The 15,289-nt window shown below is 38.5% G+C and overlaps 1 long non-coding RNA gene across 5 annotated transcripts in view; it reads left to right on the top strand.

Moving 5' to 3' along the window:
• LOC108534869 (uncharacterized) overlaps positions 1–11,361 on the top strand; it is a 109,324-nt gene extending 97,963 nt beyond the window's left edge. For all 5 annotated transcript variants that reach the window (XR_001887053.1, XR_001887051.1, XR_001887049.1 and 2 more), the window contains 2 exons: positions 1,868–1,958; positions 11,132–11,361. This is a non-coding gene — a long non-coding RNA (uncharacterized LOC108534869). The remainder of the gene's footprint in view (positions 1–1,867; positions 1,959–11,131) is intronic.
• Positions 11,362–15,289: the final 3,928 nt, after the last annotated feature.

The raw sequence follows: 15,289 nt of genomic DNA, 5'->3' as shown, positions 1-15,289 counted from the left end.
AATTTCAAAATTTTACAAAACTTTTACAGACATACAAAATGGTTCTCCACAAATCAACAGACTCATATTTTTAAGCTTCAAATATTTCTATGACTACACTGGGTAATATTTAAAAGTGTTCATAGGATGAAAAGCTTAGGCCTAAAAAGCCATAACTTAAAATTACAGAGAGTATATACAATTCAGACCCTCAGTAATATTTATCTCCTTTCCCCTACACACTTAGATTCTAAGAACAAAATACAGAAAAAAAAAGTTCATTATGTAAAGCAATCAACACCAGGAATTGATGACCTCACTGTGTGAAGGCCACAAAGTCCCAGAGATGATAATTATATAATGCAAACAATAATCACTTAAATTGAAATTAGTATTATTTACATTGCCCCTAAGCCAACATCTCCATGTATATTTCATATGTTTTAGTGAACCAGGAAAATATAACCAAAACAACACTTTGAAAGTGATAGTTTAAAACAAAGAGAAAATTAATAAACTCCAACAGTTTTCAACCAAGTACAGCAAAAATTAAGTATGAAGTTTTAAAATATATAGAGAGAGATGGCTGGGTCATTACTTGGGGACTCTGTTTAGTAGGCTAAGTGTGCTGCAGAGAGATTAACAAAAATAACAAAAACACCTTCACAACTAGAATTTTAAAACATTGATCTGGTTATTGGAGTACCTAACTTTAAAATAGATTATTTCCACCTGAAATAATCTGGTGATCCTGCTGGAAATAATATCTATTCCAAACATACAAAAAGTGTATTATCCAGCCAAAAAGAAAAAAGTCAGGAGTTTACTTTATTTGTGCTATTCCCATAAATTCTAGGAGAAATAAAACAACAAATAGGATAATAGAGGGTATATATATATTAAAGAGTACCTTTGGGATATTTTCCGAAACAACTAAAATCAGACATTTTGTTTGTTTAAAGTTTGCCTACCAAGTTTTTGATACTTCTACCTTCAAGAGGTGGATCTTAATTCCTTTCCTCCTGGGTGTGGGGGCTGAACACGGTGACATATTTTTCTGAGGTGGCTGTGTTTAAGGGAGAGCCTGCAATGCTGCAGCAAGCACATACAATAAAATACTCCACCAATCTTTCCCCAAGGGGACCACAAGCCATTCACCAGAATAGTTGTACAAAAGGTGGGGGAAATACCTAGACCTTTTTAGGGCCTCGAGATATAATTTGACACTGATACCCTGGAGACACAAAAGGAAGGATGACTCCCCAGTTAGGGTGTGGGTTGAAGTAGATCCAGGTGATAAAAAGACTCTAGAGCCCAAGTCCAAAATGCTCTGTGGTTGTTTCCTCGATCTCTAAGTGCTGAATGGGGGTGGATACATTTTGCAACTGACGAAACTTTTATATTGGTTTCTTCGCCTATGGAATAAGAGTCGTTAGCATAGGGTAAGAAAAAACAAGAGAATGCCCATAGAATTTCTCACTTCTGAGACTTCAGAAACAAAACCATATTCTGAGTAGAATTGCAGGGATTAGTACCTTTCTCAATAATTTATGTGTGATGGTTATCATGACATTCCCATTAAATTCATTTGAATGGCTTTTGCAAAAACGCTATGGTTGGTAATGGTCTACCATAGACTAAACCAAGTGGCCTCCATTGCAGCTGCAATGTGAATGTGTTGTTTTTTTTGAACACATCAACACAACATATAGTACTTAGTGTATGTCTATTGATCTGGCATATATTTATGTATATAAATGGCCATCCCCATCAATAAAGACAATAAAAAAATCATTATGCTCTTACATGGGAAGGGCAGCAGTAAACACTCATGGTCACGAACCAGGCTATGTTAAATTGCTTGCTCTCTGTCTCTTTCATTATACAGTACACAGGATGCATAATCATCTTTACATTCTGCAGAATGTCACTCTGTTTCTACAATGAAAGAGAATATAACATTATGCCAATTGGACCAGGTAAGTATAAAGCACAAGTACTCTAAGCCTAATTAGACACAGTGATATTGTGATTTATAATAAAAAATATATACATTTGGTCTTTGTCCCATTTCTGGCACAGAGTTTCTAAAACACTTAGAATTTCCTAAGTGATAAGAACAATAAAGGTAAAGGAGCATTTTCTATTATTCATAACAATCCCTTTTTAACCACATCTGAGTTTATGTTAACGAGGTGATTTCTTGAAAATTCGCTAGACCTAAGAAAAGAGATAGATAGCAACATAATAATAGTGCGGTTGGGGGAGAGTGGCCAAGAAGGCCGACTAGAAGTAGTTCATGTGTGTGGCTGTCATGGAGAGGAATGGAAGAGGTAAGTAGATACAACACCTTCAACTGAAACATCCAGGTACTCACATTGGAACTAATCAAGGAAACAATTCAGCCCAAGGAGAATGGAGAAAGGTAAAGCCGGGTGAAGGCCCAGCCAGGGAGCCAAAGAGAAGCTCCCCTTCCCTGAGAAGCAGTAAATGAACGTGCAACCCTGGAAACCTACGCTTCTCCCACGGATCTTTGCAACCCTCAGGTCAGGAGGGCCCCTCATGAGCCCAGCCCACCAGGGGCTTCAGTTTGACACACAGAGCTATCTGTCTCAGCAAAGGAGCCACTCATGCATGCATGGGGACCTGGGAGCTTTAGATAATCTGGCTTTCTGGGCATCTCAGCAAAATTACCTGCAACTTTGGCAAAGTGGGTGGTTAGACCCCTATACATACCCCTAGGAAAGAGGCTGAATCCAAGGGGCTGAGTAGTGATGGTTTGCAGGTTATGCTTCCACGATATGTAACACGCTGGCTTGGAATTCCAGCCAGCCACTGGTAACACCTTTGTGCTTCCCTGGAACTGAGCTCCCAGGGACAGGGGCAGGCCACCATCTCTGCTGTTTGGATGACTTAGCCATTATGGCCTTTGGGCTTTGGACAGTCCAAACCAACTGAGGACAAAAGGGATTTCCCCAGCGCAGCACAGCTGCTCTACCAAAACATGGTCAGACTGCTTCTTTAAGTGGGTCCCCAATCCCGTTACTCCTCACTAGGTGGGACCTCCCAACCAGGGCCTCCAGCCACACCCACCAGTGTTCTCTGGCCAACAGAAAAACTCTCTGGGACAGAGCTCCCAGAGGGAGAGGCAGGCCACCATCTTTGCTATTTGGGCAACGTAGCCTTTCCAGCCTTCAGGCTTTGGAGAGCCCAAGCTGACCAGGGTTGGAAGTGGTACCCCAGCACAGCACAGCTGTCCTACAAAAATGTGGCCAGACTGCTTTCTAAAGCAGGCCTCAGTCCCATTCCTCATCACTGGGTGGACCCACCTAATGGGTCTCCAGCTATCCCCACCAGTCTTCTCCAGCTTACAGAGGTTTCAGGCCTCCCCTGGGACAGAGCTCCCAGGGAGAAGGGTGGACCTCTATCTTTGCTGTTTGGGTGAATTAGCCATTCCAGTCTTTAGGCTTCAGAGTATCTGAGGTGACTTGGGACTGAAGAGGACCCTAAGCACAACTCAGCTGCTTTACAAAAACATGGCCATGCTACCTTTTAATGTGGGTCCCTGATCCCATTTCTCCTGATGGGTGAGACCTCCCAACCCGGGTCTCCAGCTACCTCCTACATGTGTGTTTGGCCTGACAACAGGCCCATACCTTCCTGGGACAGAGCTCCCAGAGGGAGGGGCAGGCTGCCATCTTTCCCGTTTCACAGCCTTCACTGGTAATATCTCCAGGTACTAGAAAATCTGAGGTGACTAGGGACTGGAGTAGACCCCCAGCATAACACAGCAGCCCTAAGAAGTGGCCAGACTGTTACATGAATACCTGTTCCCCTGTCTCCTCACCAGGCAGGTCCTCCAGGTCTGGGCCTCTAGCCACTTCCTGCCAGAGTGATCTAGCCAGTAGCAACTCAGCACCTCCCCAGACAGAGCCTTTAGGGGCAAGTGAAAGCCTCTCTGCCACTGCCTCTGCAGTGGAAACATTCTTGCTACCCTTGGACTAATAAAGGAGCAAAGACCCTAAGTACCTTGTCTACCCCTCCAACAGGCTGCAGTCGAACCAAGGAGATGAGGCAAGTCCATCTCCCACAGTAGGGTCCCACATACCCACAATTCTTGTCACCAGACAGGGAACCCCTGGCTTGGGCCCACAGCACAACCCAGGGCTGATTACACTGAGCGATTACTAACCCGCATCTTTCTGGGGTTGAGCCCCCAGGAGACAAGTAAAGTGATGGATCAGCAAGCCAGCTCATGTTGTGCCCAGAGGGTTTGGTGCAGGAGAGTCTGTAGTTGGGAAGTGGCCAGGAACAGCCATCCCCCTAGGCTCAACTTGCTCAATAAAAGACATTAGCCCTTGGGGAGTTAACAAACCTGATCTCTGCAGGGAAGTCTTGCACATCAGATAGGGCAGGTCTGACCTGAGAACTCCTTAGTCTGCTGGCCTCTCTTGGTGCCCCAGCCTGGCCACACCTGTTTACAAGGAAGTCTTGGGTGGCCTGGGGGCCCATACCATAGCTTCTGTGCCAGTGGACCATGCCTGACCAGTAAAGAGTTCCAGTAACACAACCCCTAAGGCCACGCACCAGCCCTCACATTTTCTTCCCATACTGCAGCTTCCCCTGTGCCTATGGCATTTCCCCACATCACTTTGCTGGCACAAGTTTGCACAGGTGGGTTTTGCTTTAATTGTCCCACCAGTACGTGTAAATGCAATATTTCCTCTGACCCCTGTGGACCACCACTGCAAATGGAGAATGATGAGCATAGAGCCAGCAAGCCCCATCCCTGCCAGCACCCTGCTTTTGTGCCAATGGTGCACAGAGAACAGGGGATCCTCCCACACAGGTGGCCAGCACCTCATCCCAAACCAACACCACATCCTGTGCAACAGCACACACAGTCTCCATCAGGGGCACCACCTGCTCCCCCTCTAACTGCCTTGCATCTACCACTGTGGTGAATGCCCACAGGGAGGCAGGCACCCCTACACCCACTAGTACTTGGTTGTAGCTGCTGCACCTTGGTCCTCCCAGCATGAGGTTTGAAGGTAAACTTCAAACCTCAAGGAGCCAGAAAACAAAGTCAGGGCTCAATATAAGTCCCCCAGAATTACAGCATGCAGTCCGGGAGCTGGGAACTGAAAGTTCACTCCCTAAAATCCTCCAGAAACAAAGCCAGTTAGCTGAATCCACCTTATATCACAATCAAACCCTCAAGGTCATCAGATAAGATAAAAGAAAAAAAACATCCAAAGGTCAGCAACCTCAAAGTTTGAAGGTAGATAAGCCCACAGAGATGAGAAATAATCAGCACAAGAATGCTGAAAACTAATAAAGCTAGAGTGTCTTCTTTCCTCCAAATGACTGTATCACCTTCCCAGTAAGGGTTCAAAATTGGGCTGAGGCTGAGATGGCTGAAATGACAGAAGTAGAATTCAGATCATGGATAGGAACAAAGTTCACTGAGCCACAGAAGTACACTATAACCCAGTGCAAGGAAGTGAAAGATATAATAAAACATTGCAGGAGCTGACAGACAAATAGCCAGTATAGAGAAGAAAATAACCAGTCTGATAGAGCAGAAAAAACACACAAGAATTTCATAACACAATCACAAGTATTAATAGCAGAATAGAACAAACAGAGGAAAGAATCTCAGAGCTTGAAGACTGTCCTTCTGAAATAAGACACGCAGAAAAAAATTGGGAAAAAGAGTGAAAAAAAATGAACAAAACCTCCAAGACATATGGGATCATGTAATGAGGTTGAGTCTATGACTGACTGGTGTACCTAAGAGAGATGGGGAGAATAGAACCAACTTGAAAGACATATTTTAGGATATCACCCATGAGATCTTCCCCAACATAGCTAGAAAGACCAACATTCAAATTCAGGAAATGGAGAGATCCCCAGTAAGATACTTTATGAGAAGATTATCCCCAAGACATATAATCATCAGATTCTCCAAGATCAAAATGAAAGAAAAAATGTTAAAAGGCAGCTAGAGAGAAAGGCCAGGTTGCCTACAAAGGTTGGCCTGTCAGACTAACAGCTGACCTCTCAGTTGGAACTCTACAAGCCAGAAGAGATTGGGGGTTAATATTCAACATTCTTAAAGAAAAGAAATCCCAATCCAGAATTTCATATGTGGCCAAGCTAAGCTTCATAAGTGAAGAAGAAATAAGATCCTTTCCGGGCAAGCAAATGCGGAGGGAATTCATCACCAGGCCTGCCTTGCAAGAGCTCCTGAAGGAAGCACTAAATATGGAAAGGAAAGACCTTTACCGGCCACTATAAAAACACATTGAAGTACAAAGACCAGTGACACTATAAAGCAACCACATAAACAAGTCTGAAAAATAACCAGCTAACATCATTATGACAGGTTCAAATCTACACATATCAATAATAACCTTAAATGTAAATGGGCTAAATGTCCCAATTAAAAGACACAAAGTGGCAAGCTGAATAAAGAACCAAGACCCACTGGTATGCTGTCTTCAAGAGAACCATCTCACATGCAATGACACACATAGGTTCAAAATAAAGGGATGGAGAAAAACCTACCAAGCAAATGAAAAACAGAAAAAAGCAGGGTTGCAACCCTAGTTTCTGACAAAACAGACTTTAAACCAAAAAAGCTAAAAAAAAAAATTTAAAAAAATTAAAAAAAAAAAGACAAGGACAGTATGTAATGGTAAAGGGTTCAATTCAACAAGAAAATGTAACTATCCTAAATATATATGCTCCCACACAGGAGCATATAGATACACAAAGCAAATTCTTCGAGACCATCAAAAAGACTTAAACTTCCATCTAATAATAGTGGGAGATTTTAACACCCCATTGACAATATTAGATATTTCAATGAGAGAGAAAATTAACAAAGATATTCAGGACCTGAACTCAGCTCTGGATCAAATGGATCTATGGACACACAGAACTCACCACCCAAAAACAGCAGAATATACATTCTTCTCATTGCCAGTGGCACATACTTTAAAATCAATCACATTGTCAGAATAAAACACTCCTCAACAGATGTAAAAGAACTGAAATCATAACAAACAGTCTCTTGGACAACACAATCAAATTAGAAATCAAGACTAAGAAATTCACTCAAAACCATACAATTACATGAAAATTAAATGACCTGTTTCTGAAAGACTTTTGTTTTTGTTTGTTTGTTTGAGACAGAGACTTGCTCTGTTCCCCAGGCTGGAGTGCAGTGGTGCAATCTCAGCTCACTGTAACCTTCACCTCCTAGATTCAAGTAATTCTCCTGACTCATCCTCCTGAGTAGCTGGGATTACAGGCATGTGCCACCACACCCAGTTAATTCTGAATGTCTGTTAGGTAAACAATGAAATAAAAACAGAAATCAAGAAGCTCTTTGAAACAAATGAGAACAAAGATACAACATACCAGAATCTCTGGGACACAGCTAAGGCAATGTTAAGAGGGAAATTTATAGCACTAAATGCCTACATCAAAAAGTTAGAAAGATCTCAAGTTAACAATCTAATATCACAACTAAAAGAACTAGAGAACCATGAACAAACAAATCCCAAAGCTAGCAGGAGACAAAAAATAACCAAAACCAGAGTTAAATTGAAGAAGATAGAGACACAAAAAACACCATTCAACAGATCAATGAATCCAGGGGCTGCTTTTCTGGTGCAAAAATTAATAAAATAGACTGCTAACTAGACTAACAAAAGAAGAAAATAGAGAAGATTCAAATAAGCACAATCAGAAACAACAAGGGGGATATTACCACTCACCCCATGGAAATACAAACAGCCACCAGAGAATATTATGAACACCTCTATGCATATAAACTAGAAAATTTAGAAGAAATAGATAAATTCCTGGTTATATCCATCCTTCTAAGATGGAACCAGGAAGAAACTGAATCCTTGAACAGAACAATAAAATACTATGAATAAATAACCTACCAACCAAAAAAAGCTGAGGAACAGACAGATTCACAGCTGATAAATTCAGATGTGCAAAGAAGAGATGACACCAGTTTTACTGAAACTATTCCAAAAAATTGAGGAGGAAGGACTTCTCCCTAACTCATTCTGTGATGCCAGCATCATCCTGAAACCAAGAGCTGGCAGAGATACAACAAAGAAAGAAAACTTTAGGCTAATATCCTTGATGAACATCATTGTAAAAATCCTCAACAAAATGCTTCAAACTGAATCCAGCTGCACATCAAAAAGCTTATCTACCACAATCAAGTAGGCTTTATCCCTGGGATGCAAGGTTGGTTCAACATGCACAAATCAATAAATGTGATTCATCACAGAAACAGAACTGAAGACAAAAACCACCTGATTCTCTCAATAGATGTGGAAAAGGCTTTTGATAAAAGTCAACAGCTATTCATGTTAAAAACTCTCAATAAACTTGGTATTAAAGGAACATACCTCAAAATAATAAGAGCAATATATGACAAGTCCACAGCCAACATTATACTGAAGGGGCAAAAACTGGAAGCATTCCCCTTGAAAACTGTCACAAGACAAGGATGTCCTCTCTCACCACTCCTATTCAGCATAGTGTTGGAAGTTCTGGCCAGGGCAATCAGGCAACAGAAAAAAGACATCCAAATAGGAAGAGAGGAAGTCAAACTATCTCTGTTTGCAGATGACATGATCCTATATCTAGAAAAGCCCATAGTCTCAGCCCAAAAGTTTCTTAAGCTGATAAGCAACTTCAGCAATAGCTCAGGATACAAAATCAATGTGCAAAACTCATTAGCATTTCTATACACCAAAAACAGTCAAGCTGACAGGCATATCAAGAATGAACTCCCAGTCACAACTGCCACACACACAGAAAAACAAAATAAAATAGCTAGAAAAACTAGGGAGGTGAAAGATCTCTACGCCTAAGGAACTACCATTGGCATTCTCCACAGAACTAGAAAAAGCTATTTTAACATTCACATGGAGAATAAAAAGCCTGAATAGCCAAAGCAATCCTAAGCAAAAAGAACAAAGTTGGAGGCATCATGCTACCCAACTTCAAACTATACTACAGGTCTACAGTAACCAAAACAGCATGGTACTGGTACAAAACAGGCACACACCCCTAAAGCTATTGAAATAGAAATAAAATAAATTAATGAAAAGAAAAAAAAGGAGTAGTGAAGCTAAATAAGAACATTAGTAAACAGGCCAGGCGTGGTAGCTCATGCGTGTAATCCCAGCACTTTGGGAGGCCGAGGCAGGTGGATCATGAGGTCAAGAGATCGAGACCATCCTGGCCAATGTGGTGAAACCCCATCTCTACTAAAAATACAAAAAATTAGCCAGGTATGGTGGCAGGCACCTGTAGTCCCAGCTACTAGGGAGGCTGAGGTGGGAGAATCACTTGAACCCAGGAGGCGAAGGTTGCAGTGAGCCAAGATTGCGCCACTGCACTCCAGCCTGGCGACAGAACAAGACTCTGTCTCAAAAAGCAAACAAACAACAACAACAACAAAATCAGTCAACAGCAAAAGCAAAAACATAATACTACTAGAAAATATTTTCAACATGAGAAACAAGTGAAAAAATGGAAAGAAAATAAAAAAAATTTATAAATTTTGATAATTTTCTAGAGAATTGAAAAAAATTTGGCAGTTAGCATTATTCCCTAGCAGATTACTTTGTTATCCAAAAAGTATCTATTGAGATTTGAATATGAGTTTTCAGCCAAGTGGAATCAACATTTATATATCCTCAAACTCCAAAGCCACATGGATCACATGTTTCAACATGTGCATGTCATAGGACTCCGAGTCACATGCAGAGAATTGAAGGTCATAAAATTTAGTAAATTGAGCAAAATGAAAAGTTTTTATTGGAGATGTGGAAATTGACTGAACAGAAGAGACATGGATGGATAGGAAAAACAGTGTTCAGATAAATTACTAAGTTATGTAAGAATACATTTGGTCTCATAAATAAAAGTCACCATGGAAGAAGTATTGAAAGTTGAATTAGAACTTTATTTTTGTACTTTTGTTTGCATGAAAACTATTCTTAAGTTCTACAAAATGCTTATTTCAAACTAAGTGTTCAGTCACCCTGAAGAACTAGTTGATTCCTTGAATTAGTCCCAAGTTAGCCATACTATCAGCTTGACCTGACTAAATTATTCAAGGATTTGTGACCCAGAGTTGGTGACAGCAGAAAAACAGATCTCTTACTATATTATGGAACCATATTGATTTCTGGATGTCTTATGCATTATGAATATATGTTATATGTCCTGATAGATTATTTAGCATATTTAAAACATTAAACAATTGAAAGTCAGCATTTTAGAGTAGTATTTTGAGAAATATCAATACCAGTAACCCCATTTCCATAGCAACTCAGTCCTTATATGAGAAATTGTTATTGAATTATTCTTGCTGGAAAAACTTATTATCAGGAAAGGTTATCTCTGGGCCAGTGGGATGAAGGCTAATTCTAAGAGAACAGGAAGAGAAACAGAAGGTCTTTCTATATTCCTAATTGAAAGGCAGGAAGTAGCAGAATGACTTTTCCTCTTGATTTTTGTCCCAGTAATTACATGTTTACAATTGTTCAGCTGTTCGTTAAAGATGCAGAAAGTTCTCTTGACCTAGATAGCAAATATTTCTATACCATCGAAGATGAAAATTAATACTCAAACGGGGTTTTAAAAAATCTCTCCCTGATTTGTGGGGTTTTGCCAAATTACACCTTTCTGGCTGGGTTTACTTTTACAAAGTTCATATGATGCATCAAGCAGTGAAATGAAATACTTTTCTGTCAGCTGTCCTGGGGAGGAATGAGGCCTTTCTCCTCAATAATAATCATGTGTTGCTTGATTCTGAGCACCAGATTCACTAAAAATGCTTTAGTGTTTCATTTCTTCAATATAAATTTACACAGTAGCTTAAGAAAGTCTTAAAAAGATATAAATCTTTTAAGAGCCATTTGAGGTATTCCTAACCTCTCTTAAAATTGCAAACTAAATTAAGAAGGGGTTTTGAGACTACATGAAGCAAGCACTGTGCTATGCCTATGACTATGCCTATGAAGTTGTAGAGGGAAAACTTTCTGTTTTTCACTATGAGAGACTGAATGGCTTTACTTTAAAAGAGTATCCTTCTTCCTCTAAGCTTGCAGATGAAAGACATAATAGGAAGGAGAATGGAGCAGGAGAGTCAGAAAGCAACAAACCTGAAACAGAAGTGAGACTTGAAAAGAGGAGTGGCATCCACTAATCACAAAATGGAATGAAACATCCCATGTATGGATGGGATGTGCTTCAGACAAGTGCTTCATGTGTGAAGATGTAGTGTCTTCCTCACATTCACGTTGCACATATGCTGGGAGATGGTATGTGGGGTGGAGAATATTAAAGCAAAAGGAGACACAGATTACAAACTTGGACTTTGGAGTTAGAGAGACATGATTTCTAATTTTGGCTCCTCTACTTACTTCGTAAAATTGAGCAAGTTACTTAAACTGCTTAGCTTCAATTTCCTCAGTATTTCAATGTTAAGAATTACCTACCTCATAGGACAACTCTATTAAGTAATATATTGATGTATAATTTTAAGTAATATTTAATGCATAGAAATTACTACATAGTCAGTACCGTTCAAAATGCTTTCTTTATTTCACACAACAAAATAATGAGGAAAATACCTCTATTATCCCCTTTCTACATGAGAAAAACTCTAAGTTGAGGATAGCGTATCCAAAGTTCTTAGCATAGTAACTTATACACAAGTGGTCTCAATAAATAAGAACAATTGCTACTTAAAATAATGTATATGTATTTTACACTATATAGGGAAGAAAAGTTTCTTAAATGATGCAATAATCTAATTGCTGAAATTATTTGGAAAGAGAATGTGACCAGTGACAAAACATTTGGATAGAATGAAAATACCTCAACAAACAATTGAGGAAAACAATAATTGTATCTGCCTTAAGACTTATTGAACTAGGAATTGATGTAAATTGATCAAGTCTGCCTTGAAAAAAAAACAAAAACAAAGAGAGACTCGAAAGAGATTACTCACTAAAAGAATAGAATCATAGAAAGGTAAAACCTCCTTCTCTTATATTTAGCATAGTTTTCCCCTCTAAGATTAAAGAATGAAAACCTTTGTTTTGATTTTGATGTCAATAAAATGTAGAACCATTAAGTGTAAACACTATAGGGAGTAAATATCTAGACAATACCATTTCACACATAATCAGAATGGAGCAATAGATATTTAATGATTTTTGCTTTTTTTTTTTTTTAACAAATCAAAGAAATGAGTCAACTTTTTGAGATACATAGATTTTCAGAAGTCCTTCTTTCTTTTTCTCCCAGGAAGCAGGAGAAACGGCGCAGAAAAATTAGCGGGCTCCTTACAATTCTCTGTCAACTTCCCTTTCCAACTTAACATCCTTGTAATTGTTCAGAAAATATTCTGAAATGCAAATCCCAGATCTTGATATCTAAACAATGCTCCACGAATTTCAGTCTTCTGTTTGTAATTAATTTTTTCTTCTGGGTTACATTGCAGGTGAAATGTCAAACAGTTCTTTTTTTTTTTTGACACNAGGAAGCAGGAGAAACGGCGCAGAAAATTAGCGGGCTCCTTACAATTCTCTGTCAACTTCCCTTTCCAACTTAACATCCTTGTAATTGTTCAGAAAATATTCTGAAATGCAAATCCCAGATCTTGATATCTAAACAATGCTCCACGAATTTCAGTCTTCTGTTTGTAATTAATTTTTTCTTCTGGGTTACATTGCAGGTGAAATGTCAAACAGTTCTTTTTTTTTTTTGACACAGCTGTTTTACTCCAAAGTTGAATTGTGAATCCGATGATTAGCCTTAGAGAAGTATTTAGCCATTTGGCTCTATCAGTTGTCCTGTGCTTGGTAAAAATATTTGCCAAGTTGCTCGTAGGAGTCAGCATGATTTAAATTTTGCCATTAAAGGCAGGTATCTGGAATCTGACTATCACTGGGGAAATGGAGGAGGATATCACTCCCACTGTACAAGGAAGACAGAAAGTGTTTATTTCCTTTCATGTTGATTAAATTTCAAAGGCAAAGGTTAAAATGGAGAATGCGAAAAACAGAACTTTGGTCCCATATGTTCTCATTGCCTTGTCCTATAAATTTGAAAACACTATGTGAATTGGCAGCCTCCAAGACCTCCAACAGAAGGAACTGATATAATCTAAAATTAGATGTTAATGGGGAAAGTTTCTGGGGTTATTCAAAAATGTCCTTTTGTTTGTTTCCTTTTGTGTCACTAAGTAAATGTTATAAATCGCAAGTCAGAGGTTCTGGGATGCTTCCAAAAGACAACTCCCTCTTATACTGAGCACAGATTCCAGGATAATGATGGACAACGAATAGGAGTCCATTATGAAAGAGAAGAAGACTCATCACAGTAAACTAGTTGTGTTAAAGAAACAAGTGAACAGAGAGAATTACCACTTAAGAAAATGAAAATGAGGTTTTGTACAATGATAAGGGGTAAATAGTAACAAACATTACTAGTTGGGAAGCTAATGAAAAAAATATTTATGACATTTACCAGTTTGAGAATAAGAATGAAATAAAGGTAAAACTAAGAACCTTAGTGAGTAGTTATTTCTGGACAAAATCCCTAGCCTTCAGTCATAAACTCAAACCTGACTTGTCACTAATTCAATAACAACTCTCCTAAAACTACCACTCATCCTTGTAGAACAAATATACTCTCTGCAGTTCCTCTGCATAGAATATGTATTTCTGTTTCATGTTTACATTATTTGGCTTTATACTAAACAAAGTGGACAAATGCCATTCAATTATGCATATTACAAATAATTATTGGTCACATTCTATTTAGCAGGAAAAGGTACCAGGGTCTTGGTAAATGCAAGTGCAATGGTACTGCCACAGAGGGTTTTACTAGCTAGTGGGGGAGATGGATAATAAATAAAATAATAAATTTATGAAGAAAGGGCTTATATGTCTATTAATTTGACAAACTGGCATGGCATTTCAGATAGAATTAGGAGACTTAAGAATGCAAAAATGTATGATTGGGAGAGAAGGGGACAGAGCAGGCTGGTGAGGAGATGGTGCTGGATAGGAAAGCCAAGTCCTGATACAAGAGACCTGAATGCCAGGCCAAAGAATTACACTTGATTTTCTAGGCCAGAATCTTAATTGGTAGGGATTCAGAAATCTCTATTTTAACAAGCTCTCAGAATGATTCGTATGCTAAACTACCCAGCCTAATCAAATAAAATGACCCTTTGATCATTATCAGAGATCAATAATATGGCTTATAGATTATTTTCCTAAAATGATACAGCATTATTGTCTTCACATTCTTAGAATTATTTGTTGTTAAAGTTATATCAGTGATTTTTAAATTGAAACAAGAAACTGTCATTTTCATATCTCAAACATTAAAATATCAGTAGCTAACATGTTTCAAGTTAGTTACTAAAATTTTACAAGTATTTAAAGAAAATAACATCACATATTATAGGTCTTTCATACCCTGGACCTTAATTATTTAACCTGTGAGCTTTATCACAAACCCTTCAAAAATTAGGTCTTAATGAATCAATGTATTTAGTGCCCATTCATGTATCTCACTAACATTAGCTGAGTGCCCAATACAGGGGTCAGGTCTAGTTCTGGACTCTAGAGATACGACAATGAAGGTGGCAAAATCTTTGTGATCAAAGAGCTTATGTTAATGGCCTGAAAGATCCTTTTAAAGTGATCTTCCACTAGACGTGAAGTAGGAAAACATGGATTCTAATTTTGTCTTGGCCCTAAATTTAATGATTTATTTGAGAAAAAATCCAGATTTTCAATCCATGATATAAAAACGTTTATATGTACTTTTACATAATCTCTATCTCCTAGGCATAAAATTTCAAGTTTCTGTTTTTCTGCATATTTCATAAACTTCCAGGCTTTTCTCAGGTATTTATACCATTAATTTTAATACTTTACTTCACAATATCTTTATTTCCATTTTGTTCATTCTCCTTATAGCATAGTTCTTATAGTTCTATTTTATTTATTTCTTTTATCACTTTTGTCAATTTTTACAAATTTTCAGATAAAATCACATGTGTTTATCCTGTACAACATGTTTCAAGGTGTATATACATTGTGGAATGAGTAAATCCAGCTGATTAATATATGAATTCATTCATGTAGTTATAATTTTTGTAGTAAGAACACTTAGCATTTTTCAAGAATTCTACATATTACTCTTAGCATTTTCAAGAATTCTATATATTACTTTT

Source organism: Rhinopithecus bieti, unplaced genomic scaffold (genome assembly GCF_001698545.2).
Source record: "Rhinopithecus bieti isolate Rb0 unplaced genomic scaffold, ASM169854v2 scaffold_11291, whole genome shotgun sequence".
Taxonomy (NCBI): domain Eukaryota; kingdom Metazoa; phylum Chordata; class Mammalia; order Primates; family Cercopithecidae; genus Rhinopithecus; species Rhinopithecus bieti.
Note: the sequence above shows the minus strand (reverse complement) of the source record. Positions and strands in the feature narration are given on the sequence as shown.